Source organism: Oncorhynchus keta, chromosome 9, assembly GCF_023373465.1.
Source record: "Oncorhynchus keta strain PuntledgeMale-10-30-2019 chromosome 9, Oket_V2, whole genome shotgun sequence".
Taxonomy (NCBI): domain Eukaryota; kingdom Metazoa; phylum Chordata; class Actinopteri; order Salmoniformes; family Salmonidae; genus Oncorhynchus; species Oncorhynchus keta.
The window spans coordinates 26,498,827-26,513,264 of record NC_068429.1 but is presented as its reverse complement, the minus strand read 5'-3'; the positions used below and the strand labels follow the sequence as shown (position 1 = coordinate 26,513,264).

Here is a 14,438-nt window from a genome sequence, read left to right as displayed (position 1 = left end):
ATATTAGCCCACTCAGTTGGGCTATACATAAAGCAGGAAAATAAGTCCATGCTTTTTTCCAGAACAACCAAAAAGATGCATTGGCTCATGCAAAGAAGTACATTTCATACAACAAGGAAATGTACATTATTAAAATGGTAGCATAAACATTCTTGATTCGATAATTGATATGAAATATTGTTATTCCAGTTTTTTATTTTTTTAACTTACCCAAATGTCTCACCACATGCAGAACTTCTGTTACAGCCAAATCAATGACAAGATACTTGTCAATGTGTGCGAGTGTTCATGCAACCCATCAATGTGTACAGGTGTGTAGTCTGATCCTGAGTGTGCTCGCCTGCTCGAGAGAGTGGGAGTGAATGAGTCATGCCGAAGTGCACTAATCTGCCTTCTCATGACTGTCCGCCTCATGTGACCATTCTGCCTCTCATTTTCTTTGATCCAGCCAATAACATGGTGCCTCCCCCTCCCCAAAAATGAATGTAGCAACTGCGGATTGCCCCTTTAAAAAACACATCCGCTATGCTAGCGGTCTTCAGCTAACCGGTCATCAGCTAACCTTCAGCTCGGAAAGCTCTGGCCAGTTCGAACAACGCGACGCTAACCAGAGCATAACGGACCTATTTATTTTTTATCCCCGGACTCACCCCATCGCGACGTCCCCCAAAGGCTATCTCCTTGCTTGCTAATTCGGCATGCTAACTGCTAGCTTGTTTAGCCCAGGTCCGCTAACTACTACCTTGTTTACCCCGGCCTGCTAATCTGTTAGCTTGTTAGCACAGGCCTGCATCGCCGCGTCCCAAACACGCAGTGGCCCATATGTACTTTCTATCTCTTCCCGATTTAAAAAAACAAACATTTGTTTATACCTTCCGGAAACCTGCCTCACCCAATGTGATACGGAATCGCTATTATTTTTAATTTTTAGAACACACTCAAGAACCTCCAGAAGCTAACCAGCGAACTAGCTACAAGCTATTTAGTCATTGTTAGTTTTTTTAAACCTGGATAACACTCGCCAGTCCAGCCCCCCTGCCCCATCCACCGCTGCCCCCTGGACTCTGATCACTTGACTACATAGCTGATGCACGCTGGACTGTCCATTAATCACGGTACTCCATTCTGCTTGTTTGTTTTATCTGTCGGCCCCGTTGCCTAGTCAATGCCATTTTACCTGCTGTTGTTGTGCTAGTTGATCAGCTGTTGTCTCACCCACTGTTTTAGCTAGCTTTTCCAATTCAACACCTGTGATTACTGTATGCCTCGCTGTATGGCTCTCTCAAATGTCAATATGCCTTGTATACTGTTGCTCAGGTTAGTTATCATTGTTTTAGTTCACAATGGAGCCCCTAGTCCCACTCCTCATACCCCTGATACCTCCTTTGTCCCACCTCCCACATATGCGGTGACCTCACCCATTACAACCAGCATCTCCAGAGATAAAAACCTCTCATCATCACCCAGTGCCTGGGCTTACCTCCGCTGTACCCGCAACCCACCATACCCCTGTCTGCGCATTATGCCCTGAATATATTCTACCATGCCCAGAAACCTGCTCCTCTTATTCTCTGTCCCAAACACTCTAGGCGACCAGTTTTGATAGCCTTTAGCCGCACCCTCATACTACTCCTTCTCTGTTCCGCGGGTGATGTGGAGGTAAACCCAGGCCCTGCAAGTCCCCAGGCACCCTCATTTGTTGACTTCTGTGATCGAAAAATCCTCATGCATGTCAACATCAGAAGCCTCCTCCCTAAGTTTGTTTTACTCACTGCTTTAGCACACTCTGCTAACCCTGATGTCCTTGCCGTGTCTGAATCCTGGCTCAGGAAGGCCACCAAAAATTCAGAGATGTCCATACCCAACTATAACATCTTCCGTCAAGACAGAACTGCCAAAGGGGGAGGAGTTGCAGTCTACTGCAGAGATAGCCTGCAAAGTAATGTCATACTTTCCAGGTCCATACCCAAACAGTTCGAACTACTAATTCTGAAAATTACTCTCCAGAAATAAGTCTCTCACTGTTTCCGCCTGCTACCGACCCCCCTCAACTCCCAGCTGTGCCCTGGACACCATTTGTGAATTGATTGCCCCCCATCTAGCTTCAGAGTTTGTTCTGTTAGGTGACCGAAACTGGGATATGCTTAACACCCCGGCAGTCCTACAATCTAAGCTAGATGCCCTCAATCTCACACAAATCATCAAGGAACCCACCAGGTACAACCCTAACTCTGTAAGCAAGGGCACCCTCATAGACGTCATCCTGACCAACTGGCCCTCCAAATACACCTCCGCTGTCTTCAACCAGGATCTCAGCGACCACTGCCTCATTGCCTGTATCCGCTACGGTGCCGCAGTCAAACGACCACCCCTCATCACTGTCAAACGCTCCCTAAAACACTTCTGTGAGCAGGCCTTTCTAATCGACCTGGCCCGGGTATCCTGGAAGGACATTGACCTCATCCCGTCAGTTGAGGATGCCTGGTCATTCTTTAAGAGTAACTTCCTCACCATTTTAGATAAGCATGCTCCGTTCAAAAAATGCAGAACCAAGAACAGATACAGCCCTTGGTTCAATCCAGACCTGACTGCCCTCGACCAGCACAAAAACATCCTGTGGCGGACTGCAATAGCATCGAACAGTCCCCATGATATGCAACTGTTCAGGGAAGTCAGGAACCAATACACGCAGTCAGTCAGGAAAGCTAAGGCCAGCTTCTTCAGGCAGAAGTTTGCATCCTGTAGCTCCAACTCCAAAAAGTTCTGGGACACTGAAGTCCATGGAGAACAAGAGCAGCTCCTCCCAGCTGCCCACTGCACTGAGGCTAGGGAACACTGTCACCACCGACAAATCCATGATTATCGAAAACTTCAACAAGCATTTCTCAACGGCTGGCCATGCCTTCCGCCTGGGTACTCCTACCTCGGCCAACAGCTCCGCCCCCCCCCCCGCAGCTCCTCGCCCAAGCCTCTCCAGGTTCTCCTTTACCCAAATAGCAGATGTTCTGAAAGAGCTGCAAAACCTGGACCCGTATAAATCAGCTGGGCTTGACAATCTGGACCCTCTATTTATGAAACTATCCGCCGCCATTGTCGCAACCCCTATTACCAGCCTGTTCAACCTCTCTTTCATATAGTCTGAGATCCCAAAGGATTGGAAAGCTGCCGCAGTCATGCCCCTCTTCAAAGGGGGAGACACCCTGGACCCAAACTGTTAGACCTATAGCCATCCTGCCCTGCCCATCTAAGGTCTTCGAAAGCCAAGTCAACAAACAGGTCACTGACCATCTCGAATCCCACCGTACCTTCTCCGCTATGCAATCTGGTTTCCGAGCCGGTCACGGGTGCACCTCAGCCACACTCAAGGTACTAAACGACATCATAACCGCCATCGATAAAAGACAGTACTGTGCAGCCGTCTTCATCGACCTTGCCAAGGCTTTCGACTCTGTCAATCACCATATTCTTATCGGCAGACTCAGTAACCTCGGTTTTTCGGATGACTGCCTTGCCTGGTTCACCAATTACTTTGCAGACAGAGTTCAGTGTGTCAAATCGGAGGGCATGCTGTCCGGTCCTCTGGCAGTCTCTATGGGGGTGCCACAGGGTTCAATTCTCGGGCCGACTCTTTTCTCTGTATATATCAATGTTGTTGCTCTTGCTGCGGGCGATTCCCTGATCCACCTCTACGCAGACGACACCATTCTATATACATTCGGCCCGTCATTGGACACTGTGCTATCTAACCTCCAAACGAGCTTCAATGCCATACAACACTCCTTCCGTGGCCTCCAACTGCTCTTAAACGCTAGTAAAACCAAATGCATGCTTTTCAACCGATCGCTGCCTGCACCCGCATGCCCGACTAGCATCACCACACTGGATGGTTCCGACCTTGAATATGTGGACATCTATAAGTACCTAGGTGTCTGGCTAGACTGCAAACTCTCCTTCCAGACCCATATCAAACATCTCCAATCGAAAATCAAATCAAGAGTCGGCTTTCTATTCCGCAACAAAGCCTCCTTCACTCCTTCCTTCACGCTGCCAAGCTTACCCTAGTAAAACTGACTATCCTACCGATCCTCGACTTCGGCGATGTCATCTACAAAATTGCTTCCAACACTCTACTCAGCAAACTGGATGCAGTTTATCACAGTGCCATCCGTTTTGTCACTAAAGCACCTTATACCACTGCGACTTGTATGCTCTAGTCGGCTGACCCTCGCTACATATTTGTCGCCAGACCCACTGGCTCCAGGTCATCTACAAGGCCATGCTAGGTAAAGCTCCGCCTTATCGCAGTTCACTGGTCACGATGGCAACACCCATCCGTAGCACGCGCTCCAGCAGGTGTATCTCACTGATCATCCCTAAAGCCAACACCTCATTCAGCCGCCTTTCGTTCCAGTACTCTGCTGCCTGTGACTGGAACGAACTGCAAAAATCGCTTAAGTTGGAGACTTTCATCTCCCTCACCAACTTCAAACATCAGCTATCTGAGCAGCTGTACATAGTATATTGGTAAATAGCCCACCCATTTTCACATACCTCATCCCCACAGTTTATGTATTTACTTTTCTGCTCTTTTGCACACCAATATCTCTACCTGTACATGATCATTTATCACTCCAGTGTTAATCTGCAATATTGTAATTATTTGCCTACCTCATGCCTTTTGCACACATTGGACTCCCCTCTTTTTTCTCCTGTGTTATTGACTTGTTAATTGTTTACTCCATGTGTAACTCTGTTGTCTGTTCACACTGCTATGCTTTATCTTGGCCAGGTCGCAGTTGCAAATGAGAACTTGTTCTCAACTAGCCTACCTGGTGTGAAAAAAAAAAAAAAAAAAGAAACCCACAGATTTTCACCTTGTCAGCTCGGGGGGGGATCCAATCTTGCAACCTTACAGTTAACTAGTCCAACGCTATAACCACCTGCCTCTCGTTGCACTCCACAAGGAGACTTGTTACGGGACTGCAGTAGAAGCCAAGGTAAGTTGCTCGCTAGCATTAAACTTATCTTAAAATCAATCAATCACAATCATTAGTTATAACTACACATGGTTGATGATATTACTAGTTTATCTAGCATGTCCTGCCTGGCATATAATCGATGCAACGCTGGGGGATGATTTAACAAAAGCGCTTTTGCGAAAAAAGCACAATCGTTGGACTGTACCCAACCAAACACCAATGCCTTTCTTAAAATCAATACACAGAAGTATATATTTTTAAACCTGCATATTTAGCTAAAAGAAATCCAGGTTAGCAGGCAATATTAACCAGGTGAAATTGTGTCAATTGCATTCATTGCACGCAGAGTCAGTGTATATGCAACAGTTTGGGCCGCCTGGCTCATTGCGAACAAATTTTCCAGAATTGTACGCAATTATGACATAACATTGAAGGTTGTGCAATGTAACAATAATATTTAGACTTAGGGATGCCACCCGTAAGATAAAATAAGGTAAAGGTCCGTATTTCACTGAAAGAATAAACATTTTGTTTTCCAAATGAGTTTCCAGATTGGACCATATTAATGACCTAAGGCTTGTATTTCTGTGTGTTATCATGTTATAATTAAGTCTGATTTGATAGAGCAGTCTGACTGAGCAGCAGCAGGTCCGTAATCATTCATTCAAACAGCACTTCCGTGCGTTTTGCCAGCAGCTCCTCGCAAAAACAGCACTGTTTATGACTTCAAGCCTATCAGCCTAAAGTCTGGTGTAACCGATGTGAAATGGCTAGCTAGTTAGCGGGGTGCGCACTAACAGCATTTCAAATGTCACTCGCTCTGAGACTTGGAGTAGTTACTCCCCTTGCTCTGCAAGGGTTGTGGCTTTTGTGGAGTGATGGGTAACGCTGCTTCGAGTGTGGCTGTTGTCGATGTGTTCCTGGTTCGAGCCCAGGTAGGGGGGAAGGGACAGAAGCTATACTGTTACACTGGCAATACTAAAGTGCCTATAAGAACATCCAATAGTTAAAGGTATATGAAATACAAATGGTATAGAGAGAAATAGTCCTATAAATACTATATTAACTACAACCTAAAACCTCTTACCTTGGAATATTGAAGACTCATGTTAAAAGGAACCACCAGCTTTCATATGTTCTCATGTTCTGAGCAAGGAACTCATACGTTAGCTTTTTTACATGGCACATATTGCACTTTTACTTTCTCCAACACTGTTTTTGCATTATTTAAACCAAATTGAACATGTTTCATTATTTATTTGAGGCTAATTGATTTTATGGATGTATTATATTAAGTTAAAAGTGTTAACTCAGTATTGTTGTAATTGTCATTATTAGAAATTTAATTTAAAAAACAAATCAAAGTCAGATTAATCGGTATCGGTATTGAAAAATCATAAATTGGTCGACCTCTAGTTCCTAGGCCATCATTGAAAATAAGAATGTGTTCTTAACTGACTTGCCTAGTTAAATAAAGATTAAATAAGTGTACTTAAAAAATATATATATATATATTTTTAAATCATCCAAATCGGTGTCCAAAAATACTGATTTCCGATTGTTATGAAATCTTGAAAAATCGGCCCTAATTAATCGGCCATTCCGATTAATCGGTCGACCTCTAGTCTGAAACTGCAACTTAATGCGGGTACAACTTCAGGGTTCACAGTAAACGTGAGCTGGAAGTTGACAGCATCCCATAACATTTTAACATGTTATATCATTCAGCCTACACTATCAGCCAATGTGGGGTGTTCAATGTGGGCCTACATTCCATGAGACTTTTGGGGGGAAAGAAAACACACAAAAAACATGCAGCGCTTGACAATTACCTGTTTATCTACTTCTCTTTCAGACAAGGAGGTGACTGAAAATTGTTTGATACAAGAAACCACTTTACAAAATAAATTGCATTATTATTCCCATACATTATTACAGTGAACAGACAAATGATGCTACCCTCTGCCTATTTGTATATGTGTGTGGAGGCATGCGTTGCTTCACAGTCCCCGCTGTTCCATAAGGTTCTGAACCAATTGCAATTTTCCTACGTCCTTTTTTGTGGCACCTGACCACACGAGATGTAGTTGAGGTTTAGGGTTTAGTGAATAATTTGTCCCAAATACAATGCTTTGAGTAATATAAATATTTAGGGACTAACTTACTCCTTGCCACCCACTGAAACTAACTGCAACTTTGTTAAGTGTTAAAAGCCACACTTAAGTCTAACAAAACAGCCCCCCTTCTCTCAGCCGATGAGTCATTTGTGTAAGTGCTGTGCTTGATGAATGTCCTTCTCTATAAGCATGCTGGAAGTTTGTCGTCAATAGGTTTACTTTGAAATAGCATTGTATATGGTCAAACACTTTTTTCCAAAAGGTTACTACGGGAAGGTAACAGGCTGAATGGTAAAGGGGGCATTACCATTCTTATGTAGAGGATTTACTTTTGCTTCCCTCCAGGCCAGGGGGCACACACATGCTAGTAGGCTTAAAGTGAAAATAGGGCAAATAGGAGTGGCAATATCATCCGCTATTATCCTCAGTAATTTTCCATACAAGTTGTCAGACCCCGGTGGCTTGTCATTGTTGATAGAGAACAATCAATTCTTCACCTCTTCGACACTAACTTCACAGAATTTAAAATTACAATGCTTGAATTTCATAATTTGGTCAGATCTACTTGGATGTGTAGTGTCTGCATTTGTTGCTGGCATGTCATGCCTAAATTTGCTAATCTTAACAATTTTTAAAAAATCATGAAAGTAATTGGCAATATCAGTTGGTTTTGTTACAAAGGAGCCATCTGATTCAATGAATGATGGGGCTGAATGTGCCTTTTTTCCAAGAATTTCATTTAAGGTGATCCAAAGCTTTTTTTTTATACCATCATTCATCTTTGTTTCATAGTGTAGTTTCTTCTTTTTATCAATTTAGTCAAATGATCTCAATTTGCAATAAGTTTGCCAATCAGTTGTGCAGCCAGACTTATTTTCAATTCCTTCTGCATCATCCCTCTCAACCATACAATTTTAAAAATTCAATCAACTGGGATTTAACAGTTTTTACAGTCATTTTCTTAAAAGCTCTTAGGGCTAGGGGGCAGTGTTAGGAAGTTAAGATGAATGACTTGCCCAAAGTAAACTGCCTGTTACTCAGGCCCAGAAGGATACGCATATAATTGGTAGCATTGGATGGGGGGGTGTCACAGGCCATTTCAATGCTAGTCTATGGGAGATACAAATAAATGTTTTTCCCAAGGTGACTAATAAGAAAAGTAGTCTTGTTGCGTTATTTATCTTCCCTATTGAACATACTATTCTCAGTCTTAAATATCTAAATAAACAATCAAATTTGAGTACCTGAGGATTAATTAGAAACATCGTTTGACTAATTTGGACAAACTTAAACTTTTTGGATTTGTTTGTATGCATGTTGAACGAGTGGATGACTGAATCAAGCGCACCAACTATTGGGATATAAAGAAGGACTTTATCAACACAAACAACCATTCATTGTGTAGCTGGGACCCTTGGGATTGCAAACAGAGGACGATCTTCAAAGGTAAGTGCTTTAGTTGAGCTATTTTGGATTTTGACGCCTGTGCTGGTTTGAAAAAGTATTTTGATGTGGGGCACTGTCCTCAGATAATCACATGGTGTGCTTTTGCCGGAAAGCCGTTTTGCAATCTGACAACGCGGTTGGATTAACAAGCAGTTAAGCTTTTAAATGATGTAAGACACTTGTATGTTCATGAATGTGGTGGTGTGGGGGCTGTTCTTTGGCAAAGTGGGTGGGGTTATATCCTTCCTATTTGGCCCTGTCCGGGGGAGTCCTCGGATGGGGCCACAGTGTCTTCTGACCGCTCCTGTCTCAGCCTCCAGTATTTATGCTGCAGTAGTTTGTGTCGGGGGGCTAGGGTCAGTTTGTTATATCTGGAGTACTTCTCCTGTCCTATTCGGTGTCCTGTGTGAATCTAAGTGTGCGTTCTCCTAGGACCTGAGCCCTAGGACCATGCCCCAGGACTACCTGACATGATGACTCCTTGCTGTCCCCAGTCCACCTGGCCATGCTGCTGCTCCAGTTTCAACTGTTCTGCCTTACTATTATTCGACCATGCTGGTCATTTATGAACATTTGAACATCTTGGCCATGTTCTGTTATAATCTCCACCCGGCACAGCCAGAAGAGGACTGGCCACCCCACATAGCCTGGTTCCTCTCTAGGTTTCTTCCTAGGTTTTGGCCTTTCTAGGGAGTTTTTCCTAGCCACCGTGCTTCTACACCTGCATTGCTTGCTGTTTGGGGTTTTAGGCTGGGTTTCTGTACAGCACTTTGAGATATCAGCTGATGTACAAAGGGCTATATAAATAAATTTGATTTGATGAATGTTTAATATTACAATTTTGTCATTTGGCGCACTCCAGATTCACCGGATGTTGTCGATTTTGATCCCGATAATGGGATCCGTGTGCTAAGAGGTTTTAATTGGTACATGCTTATTAGTAACTGGAATAAGCAATTTCATAAATGCGTCGAGTGCAGTGCCTATTGGCTACGTAGCTTATTGAAGTTTGCACTCAGCGGGACCTGAAATTTGCTCAGTGACAAAACATTGGAGGGAATATTGCATGTACAGTGCATTCGGAAAGTATTCAGATAACAAAATATGGAAAAATTCATGCTACATTACTTATTCTAAAATGGATTCAAAAGAATAAAGCTCAATCTACACACAATACCCCATAAACGACAGACTAATTTTTGCAAATGTATTAAATAGAAAAAACAGAAATATCACATTTACATAAGTATTCAGACCCTTTACTCAGTACTTTGTTGAAGCACCTTTGGCAGCGATTACAGCCTCAAGTCTTATTGGATATGAAGCTACAAGCTTGGCACACCTGTATTTGGAGAGTTTCTTCCGTTCTTCTCTGCTGATCGTCTCAAGCTCTGTCAGGTTGGATGGGGAGGGTCACTGCACAGCTATTGTCAGGTCTCTCCAAAGGATGTTCGATCGGGTTCAAGTCCGGGCTCTGGCTGGGTCATTCAAGGACATTCAGAGACTTGTCTCGAAGCCACTCCAGCATTATCTTCACTGTGTGCTTGGGGTCGTTGTCCTGTTGGAAGGTGAACCTTTGCCCCAGTCTGAAGTCCTGAGCAGGTTTTCATCAAGGATCGCTCTGTACTTTGCTCCGTTAATCTTTCCCTTGATCCGGACTAGTCTTTCAGTCCCTACCGCTGAAAAACCCCGCCACAGCATGATGCTACCACCACACTTCACTGTAGGGATGGAGCAAGGTTTCCTCCAGATGTGACACTTGGCATTCAGGCAAAAAGAGTACAGTCTTGGTTTCATCAGACCAGAGAATCTGGTTTCTCATGGTCTGAGAGCCAGATGCCTTTTGGCAATCCAAGCGGGCTGTCATTTGCCTTTTACAGAGGAGTGGCTTCCGTCTGGGTGCCCTACCATAAAGGCCTGATTGGTGGACTGCTGCAAAGATGGTTGTCCTCCTGGAAGGTTCTCCCATCTCCACAGAGGAAATCTGTAGCTCTGTTAAAGTGACCCTCGGGATCTTGGTCACCTCCCTGACCAAAGGCTCAATTTGGCCAGGCAGCCTGCTCTAGGAAGAGTCTTGGTGGTCGCAAACTTCTTCCATTTAAGAATGATGGAGGCCACTGTTCTTAGGGACCTTCAATGCTGCAGACATTTTTTGGTACTCTTCCCCAGATCTGTGCCTCAACACAACCTGGTCTCGGAGCTCTACGGACAATTCCTTCGACCTCATGGCCTGGTTTTTGCTCTGACATGCACTGTCAACTGTGGGACCTTATATAGACAGGTGCGTGCCTTTCCAAATAATCTCCAATCAATTGAATTTACCACAGGTGGACTCTAAATCAAGTTGTTGAAACTGCTCAATGATGATCAATGGAAACAGGATGCACCTGAGCTCAATTGAGTCTCATAGCAAAGGGTCTGAATAAATCAAACCAAAGTGTATTTGTCACATGCGCCGAATACAACAGGTGTACACCTTACAGTGAAATGCTTACTTACAGGCTCTAACCAAGTGCAAAAAAATGTATTAGGTGAACAATAGGTAGGTAAAGAAATAAAACAGTAAAAAAGCTAGGCTATTTACAGTAGTGAGGCTACATACAGACACCGGTCAGTCAGGTTGATTTGAGGTAGTATTTACCTATAGATATGGTTAAAGTGACTATGCATATATGATGAACAGAGAGTAGCAGTAGCGTAAAAGAGGGGTTGGCGGGTGGGACACAATGAAGATAGCCCGGTTAGCCAATGTGCGGGAGCACTGACTGGTCGGCCCAATTGAGGTAGTATGTACATGAATGTATAGTTAAAGTGACTATGCATATACGATAAACAGAGAGTAGCAGCAGCGTAAAAGAGGGGTTGGGGGGGTTTATGTAAATAAGGCATTTCCGTCTTTTATTTTTAATATATATGTAAACATGTCTAAAAATCTATTTTCGCTTTGTCATTATGGGGTACTCTGTGTAGATTGCTGAGGATTATTTTTTATTATTCTCACCTCCAGCTTTTAAAAACATGAATTAAAAGTAGGTCAAAGGTGTCAAGGCCGACGTACAGCTTTTATGAAAGGTCAGCTTATAAAACTGGCTCATAACAATCCCAACCAAAGATGACAGTGACTGAATCAATTATGAAATGTGCAGTAAATAGCACAGAGTACAAATGTAAGGAACCAAAATTAGCATTGAGACAATTACCAACAAAACATTCTATGATTGCACAAAACTGAAACATTGTAGTTAGACATGATAATTCAATTATTTAGTAAAGACTACAATTTACTCAAGTGTGTGTACTATGGCTGGGAAATGCCAGGGAGCTCACGATACATGTTGTGAATCTCACAATTTTATATGTATTGCGATTCGATGTTCCAACACCGCATGTTTGCTGCAGAGGGACAAGAGAGCCATGTTTTGATCAGTCACTGAAATTAAAGTGCTGCTAACAAATGGGCTACCTATTTAAAAAGATGGTAACAAACTAGTTTTGGTGCAGGTACAGCAAACTAATGCAAAAATAACATTGCGATATTATCAAAACGATACTGCACTGTCACAATCAATGACCCCACATAATCAAGTAGACCTAAGCCTAATCCTTTCATGGTTAACAGTACACCACTTACCACATTTTGCCCAACATGCTGCATAATTGCCAGACTTCAAACACATTCCTAATGAATGCACAAGAGCCACTACTTGAGGCAAATAAAGTACTGTAAAGGGTAGCTTGCTAGTTGTTTCACAGGCTTGCTAAAATAATACATTGGCAATGTAGGCCTACATTCCAACTTTTAAAGCCTGATAGTGTGGAACAATACAGGTTGAGGTACAATAACCAAAAGGTTGCCAATTCAAACGTGATTTTCTCCATTACATTCTGATCACACTCATCATTCCATCTTTGATTTACAAGTGTTTAAGCCTTATTTAACTGTACCTGTCATTTGTGTTATAATTCCACTGCTTTGTGTATTATAAGTAGTAGGAATCTCATATAGGACCATTCATGGAATAGAATGGTTGTGTGTGACCCAAATGGTTTCAGGAAATCTGCAAGGGAGTTCCAGAAACAGATCAATGGCTTTTTTTGTTTGCAGGACATAAAACGTTCTCAACAACGGGTTTACTTTATGGACAGACTTATACTTAGGTTAGTTAATAAATGCAGTAGGGGACAACTATATTTGACTATGACTTAAATTCCCTCCACCAGGCTTAACTGACCCGCTTAGAATTTGAAGTGGATTCTTAGTGATTGTTTGGATCTTGATTATTGATTGAAATAATCAAGATCAAAACAATCCACTTCAAATTCTAAGGGGGTCATTTAAGCCTGGCGAATGGAATTTAAGTCATAGTCAAATATAGTTGTCCCCTACTGGCTTCATTAACTAGCCTAAGTATAAGTCTGTCCGTAAAGTAAACCCGTTGTTGAGAATGAGAGGCCGTGCCAGGCAAACAAGTTTCAGTCACATCGGAGTGATGCCAATGAGAAAGAGGGCCAACTACAACAGAGCTAGAGGACAGCCTGGCCCATTGGATACTGTCACCCTGTCCTCCTAATACACAGAGACAATAGGGCACTGTTTCCCTCAGACCCACTCAAACATTCCTCCAATCCACATATCTGAGAGTAAATGAAAATATGACAAAGCCAGTTATGAGTTACTCTGTTATTCCAGAGCAATCTAATAGAAAGTTAAATAAAAAAGATGGAAGGGCAGATCTTGATGAACAGCCTCTTAATCTCTGAAGACCATAGATGTGTGCATTGGGGCAGTTTGCCGTGGCTGTCAAGTGCAATTTAAAAGCAGACTTACCACAATAAAATCAGTGAGTACCGACTATGAGAAATAAAATAGATGACATACATTTATTCTGGTTGTCGGGTCTTGACCTTTTCTACTGTACTTTTGGTCTGCCATAAATAACTACCAATAGGTCATGGCACCTTTGGTCTGTAGGCACATTAAAATGCCCACTTGTCTGTTACAGAGAGGGGATAACTAATGGGTCGTGTTCCGAGATGGAATAGGCCTTGAAAAGCAACGAAAGAGGAATCCTACCGTAGTGCACTGAGCCTATAGGGGCCACAGTTGGTTACATGTTTCATCATCGCTCTGAAAAGGCTGCAATTAAATTAGCCTAAAACATTTAAGTTAGTAGAACGTACTGTTGCATATTTGTTGCCTTAAGTTCCAGTTGTGGAATAGGGAATACACATTGAAATATTGAGTATATTTTAAGTTTGTAGTTGTGCTGAAGATGTCAATTTAACAAGCATGACAATTTGATCTAACGGTCTTGATAGCCTAGCTACTTGTTTCAGAATAGGTAGAGCATAATGGAAAGGGACACGTGAAACCTAGAAGTGGAGAGATCAATGAGTCGTTGGCAACAAAGTACTGTAGCGTTTTGTGTACTGTAACTAGCGAATAAAAAATCAAAGTGTTTCTCAACCACAACTGACTTCATGAAAATCATACATTAGATAAAAATGGGATGTCAATCGCCAGGATAGATATTTAGAACATTTTGCTTAAATTGTGAGATGGTTGAAGTTGCACGATACCTCAAAAAATATTTTGTTAGCTATCAAGTTAACTCCAGTACTTGCTAGACTACTAGCTTTGCCTCGTAGCTAGCTTCATACAGAGGTCAAACACAAGCGAGAGAGGATAGTCTGGGCATGCACGCGCTTACCTCACAACATATAGTGAACTCGGTTCCAGCAGGATTTTCTTTGGTCTCAATAACGCACAACCGAATGATTAACTATGAGCTTTCAAATGAACGTCCAGATTCCCGTTTACTCTACTGGCAAAACGCCGACAGCACACGTCACATTTAAGTATAACAACCACAGCAAGATGACTTTTGACAAACCA

At 42.7% G+C, this 14,438-nt stretch overlaps 1 protein-coding gene across 2 annotated transcripts in view; it reads right to left on the bottom strand.

Annotated features, from left to right (window-relative positions):
- LOC118387439 (high affinity copper uptake protein 1-like) overlaps window positions 1-14,438 on the bottom strand; it is a 24,632-nt gene extending 10,194 nt beyond the window's left edge. Inside the window, exon 1 of one of the 2 annotated variants that reach the window (XM_035775789.2) lies at window positions 14,254-14,438. The gene's annotated coding sequence lies outside the window, so the exon portion shown is untranslated. Of the gene's footprint in view, window positions 1-210; window positions 354-14,253 lie in introns of those variants that run through there. The other variant, XM_035775790.2, reaches the window with a different exon arrangement.